Raw genomic sequence first — 6,073 nt, forward strand, 5'->3', positions numbered from 1 at the left:
TGTCTGTTACTGCTAATCCAGGAGAATCAATGCAATAATTCCTTTCTTCCCTTTTCACATTAATTTGATTTCAGAAAAAACAAGTCACCTGAAAACACAACTTTAACAGTTTTTTGACAAGGTAACCAAAAATGATCAAATAAATACTTGGACCTTTTGTTGTTAATCATCGTTATATGTCAACAGACTTACCAGCCTTTCTGTAGCTCTAAGATAATTTCAATGTCTTCATTATGAAGAGACATCACTCCTCCCCTGATCCATAGGTTTTTGCCACACAATTAAAAAAAAAGTTTAACAAAAAAAGAATTGTTACAACCCGTCACTGCTACTTATAAATATATAGAATCAACCATTTTCCCACTTGTAATTTGGACCTACTTGCCAGAACATAAAATACAGAGACATGCACAAACCCACAGTGCACCACTTTGCTATTGTCCTTTCATCCCGTTAGAACCGAGACCCATGTGAGTGAATAACTCATGCGTTTAGAGGATGTAAGGAGCACAGTATACTCAAAATAGCATCTGTCTCCATCTCTCCACCTGAGCCAGCATCCCCAAGCTAAACCCTTGCTTTACCCAGCCAAGACCCGCTTACATAAGAGAACATCTAACTTTCTGCCAGACGCGTAGAAAAGCAGCCTCGGAGTGATCACGCCCACACTTCTGCAAACACACAAACTTACATACAACGAAAAGGAAACATCCCGAGATGCCTGCAAACAGGCTGACTCACACCTGGAATATGTCTGTGAGAGTGATGGCAAGTTGGCAACACAAGGGAGGAGAGGACGGGTCCCAATGTCTGAGATAAACTGACGTGGAGAACCAGAGGAGGGAAGGAGTGGATCAAGCTGAATGCAGCCTGGAGTTGATGGAGAGGAGGGCAGGGATGGCTTGCTGAACCTTGATAATCCCACTGTTATTAAAGCACAGGAATGAATCTGCAACCCCCACGACTACAGAGAATTACAGTAAAGCCCCTCAGTACCAGCATATGGCCTGGAGGACTGTCTGCCAGACGACTGACTGGCAAACGCAAGCAGGAATCTCATTGTAAAGTACACAGGACGATATCCAAAACAAGTTATCAACATGTGATGACAGTGAAAACATCACAACCAATTACGAACAGATTAACTCAACAGACGATTGATAAAGTTCTTTATAAAAGTGGATATTTATATTCTACTGAAATTCCAAACACATAGATGCAGGATTGTTCCTGTGTATGTATCACTGTACTGTGACAAGTCAGCGCTGTGATGAAGGCATAACATAGTAAATTTACCAAGGGGAGATCACTTACTTCTTTCTTGCCACAATCTTTCTTGTCAATAAATCTTATACTGTTAGAATGCCTGTTTATTTCTTTTTAAATGACAATTTTAAATTACCATTTGTAAGAAACATGCATTTGTGGGGTTAAGCAGCAGTGCTGAATTTGAGGGTAGTATTTATCTACCATTTTCCAAATAGTCCTTCTTAATAACAGTTAATTTCACTATTACACTCTTGTTTGTTGGATTCAATACTCAGCATTTAAGGAAACAAATGATAAACAATATAAAATCAATTGCCAAAAAGTATTTTAATAACAAAGCAATAATCGACCAAACGTATACTGTATTTCTTTACTTTTGTGTTGTTTAAATTTGATAAATTATGGGGCTCCTTTAAGTCCTATAATTTTGTCTGGACATTATCTAAGAAGGTTCAGATTTTTTTTTTAAAAAGGACTTTTTAATCAACTCCCTGTCTGCTGAATTGTGAACATGTGAGTAAGAGCATTTTTAATACGTATTTATAAATGCAGAAAATTAGTTATGGGCAACATAATGAGGGAGTAGGCACACATTACCAACCATATCCATCAAATGATTTGGCTTGCAAACCAGATAAATGCTCAACTTTTTGCCAAGAATTTTAACATAAATTATCATACATATCTGAAAAAAAACATTGAATATATACAGTATTTGCTGAATTTGACATGGTGTTTCAATTGGGGGATCAAACAGATTTCCTAAAACACCTCGTCATTTCTTTCCTTACACTTGTTAAATAATGTTTAAATGGCTTATGGAGTCATCGTACACATACATGGGTAGTTTGACTTCATTTGGGTGATTAGAGCTCCCCTCTGGAGCAAGCGAAAACACTGATGTGGGTGTGCTGTGTGCAACCCTTTAAATATATATAAAGAAGCTCTTGGCTGCTTCACAGCTGAGTTTTTTTGGTGCACTAAAAGCCCACTCTTTGTTTTGGGAAAAACACAGCCAGTTGTTCTTGTTCCCCTGGAATTTCTATGCTGTGATATGAAATGACAGCCACAGGATGTATTTTATCCATGTTTAACCTGTCCAGGGAGAAAACTCAATATAATGCCGCTGTTAAATTGTGCTTGACTTTTATTTATGTTTGCACATCTTGTGTTCTTTTCTGGAGAGAAAATTTGACTTGCTTTAGCTGTAGTTTTCAAAACCCTTTCTAAGCATGCAGGTAGCTCAGGAACGATAAAGGGAAAAGTCAGAAGTAAACAGGAAACTGCAAAGACACATCATAGTTCAACCACAGTTTGGCCCATATCCTTTCTACTTGTTCTCCAGAGTGAGACATCATCACAGGTTTAGTTATATACATGATTATTTAACTGCATGCTCATAAGAGGACATGGTGAGTTGCACTGTTAACATTTTAGACTGCAGTGCTGCTCTGTGACAAGCATTAATAGCTACAAAACAGAGCCTTGAAGCAGAGATTAGCAGTTGTTTTGGCTTAACAATCCCACTGCATGACTTTAGGAATGTGTTATTGACTACTTACAATATAAAAAAAAAAAAAAAAAACAACCCTCCGATTTGAAAGAAATCCTTAACCATACAGACACGCCTATTGATAGGCCTACTCTGTATGCACACGCAGGAAGAGGGTTACACCTGTTTTCTTCTTCCTGACTTTCAACGCTTTTTAAAACTCACTGGCAAAAAGAGGTAAAAAAAAAAAAAAGATATATAGAAAAACACAGTCTTGCATGCAAAAACATACTCTTGCCTCACAATGAGAATTTCCTCCACAGGCCCAGAGAATACATTTGCATCCCAATGAATGAGAATATAATTGAAAAGTTGATTTATTTCAATGATTCAATTCAGAAGGGAAAAACATACATACATACATACATACATACATACATACATACATACATACATACATACATACATACATACATACATACATACATAGTTTCATTCCGCAGGAGTGATTTCATTTATTGTTTTAAATCTTGAAAGTTATTGCTGACAGTTGATCAAAACTAGCAAATTACTTTAGATTAAAAAGAATTTTAGCAGGTGAACATGCAATATGTAAATAATGTTGTGTATTGGGAAAATTAAAGGGATAATAGAAAATGCATAGAAATACATGTCAATGTCTTTGCATTTTGGACTTGATCTTTTGCTTGCCCCTAATTTATAACAGCTGTGACTCAACCATGTGCGTCTCCTTTGTTTTAATTTTTTTTAATCATATGTGCATCTGCTGTTCCTACACAAAGAGTTTCAGAAGTGCAACAGTTTGTTGACTTTTTTTCCTTTTTTTAATTTTTCTGCTTCTGACTTCTCCCCAATGGCCAAAAGGTATTTATAGGCTGTGAATAGAATTCCTTAATTAGTTAATCACATAATTTTTTGTGAATCATTTGTGATTAATCACACTTTTTCTTTCATGGCTGAAATTTTGTCATTTTTAATTTACAGAGTGTTTATAGTGCATAGAAACATAATTTATCTCAGTTCAGTTCAGTCTTTTCCTATATGTATATTTTCTATATTTATATCACTATAACAATGAATATGCAGTATGTTTGTACAACATGGCCATCTTAGAACAGCTAAAGCTCACCATGACACTGAACTGAATAAAACAAGTATAGAAGATAGGCGGATGGACATGTAATGTATATTTTTGAGAGTACACGGTTGTATCTGGCTTAAAATTTGAAAGGCATGCATCACTTATCATCACTGGCACAAAAACATCGGCCATGGAATAAGCAAAGTTATATTTCGATAAAGTTTCATACCAATTTGTCTACTAGGATAGAGTGAAAGTCCTTCATTTTATTGCTGTGGGTTTTAGTATGATTCTACCAAATAGAGACTGTTTGTAAAAAAGAAACTGGAATGCTGTGATCCTTCGTCATTCAATGACTCATGATTTTAAAATATATTTGTCAGGTCTGATTCATCAAAGCAAATTGAATAACTATTTGACTAAAAAGAAATCAAAATGATTTTAAGAAAAACATTGAGGTGGAATTAATGTAGCACAATGATTAATATCTCAATTTAATGACAGACTAGTGAAAACAATCCAGGTCTATGGTGCGAGGTGCATTACTTGCTGTTCGGGGAGCAACTGCAACAAGAATGTAGTAAATATCTGAATTCATCAGAAGACAGAATTAAGTGTGACGATATTGAACGACAGTCTATGAAATGGAAAATGAGTCCAGACTGTGTTTCTATTTGTGGGCCACAAAGCAGCAGAGAAGCCACTGGCGTCACACACCCCAACATAGAGAGAAGACATATGGTGGAAGAGAAAGACGCAGGAAGCTTGAGCCAAGGACCGTGGCCTCGTGATGGGTCATTGACAACAAAAACTGAAGAGACAGCAAAGAAAACACAGACAGATAAAAAAATAAGAATGAAGTAAAATAAGTAAGAAAGGAGTAAAACTCAGAACAAGTGCTGCATGTGATGTGCCGGTCTGGCTTTGCTTGAGTGCTTTCACTCCAACTCACTCTGTGTGCATCCAAGTCCGACCGAGTTGAAGAAATGGAAAGTATACAATTTGTGCAAGCATGCATGTGAGAAAGCCAGCGAGAGAACGGGCGTCTCACCAAGAAGTGATGAGAGTGAGTCTACGATGCCAAGGTCACCGGCTCACTGTATAGTCAGATCCATACGTCCCATGAGCTTTAAACACACACACCAAATCACAACAAGGAACCCTTTGTCATGTTCACAAAAAGCAGAGGGGTTCTGGGAAAGGTAAGGGAGAAAAATGGACACCAGCTAGCAGCTCTGTCCTGCACACAATCAAAAGATTCAAACACACAAACACACGGTTAATCCTGTGACGCCAAATGATCCTCCGTCTACTCGATAAACCCTTGCTGACCCTACCTCTCCTCGTTCAGCCAGCACTTTGCCTCACACGTGAAAACAGAGCTGGAGAGAGAGAGAGAGCATCATCTGGCTGTTACCCATCCATGCAGATAAACCATATTTGAACTGGAGAAACAAGAACACAGTGGACAGTGTGGGGTGGGGACAGAGTGGGGTGGGGACAGAGTGACGGAGGCCCTGATGAAACAAACACAACCAGCTGTTCTGCTGATTGATTGAACTATTGATCCAAACACAGGGCAGGCTGGTCAGCCAATGGGGATCATAGGCACACCACATGGATGTAAACACTGAAGCAGACATTACAATATATACCAGAATCACCTCAGACAGTATTTGACGTCTTAACACACCTCGTGGAAATAAAGCAGTGCAAAATTTTCAAATCTATGCGTATACGGTATCAGGGAATTTTAATGTGGATGGAAGTGGCAAAGGACTATATTCAGCAGGGAACATTTTGCTCATATTTGTGTTCTCACATGTAAATTGCATGATTTTTTTTTAGATGTCAATAAACACTCAAAAGTGCACCTGCTATCAGTCAGGCTGGTAGCTGATTAACAGACACCGCATATACAGTGAATATGGGTGTAGGTTTTTTTATGAGATGAAAGCCTTATTGACCAGACAAAAATCTGTCTATAAATCAATGAAGTCAACAACAAATTACATATTCTAATCTTACGTATGTGCTTAAATGCCCAGATGCCTTTGTATGTTTTATTTGAACAATTTCAAAAAGTACCAATACACTTTTATAAGGAATCAACTTTTATTCAGAGTACATCTTTTGCTACAAATTTACAAAAATACTTGACAGACTAAAATACATCCATCTATGTATTATTGCATTAAACAGGCTTTGGT

This window comes from Blennius ocellaris, assembly GCF_963422515.1.
Source record: "Blennius ocellaris genome assembly, chromosome: 4".
In the NCBI taxonomy this organism is placed as follows: domain Eukaryota; kingdom Metazoa; phylum Chordata; class Actinopteri; order Blenniiformes; family Blenniidae; genus Blennius; species Blennius ocellaris.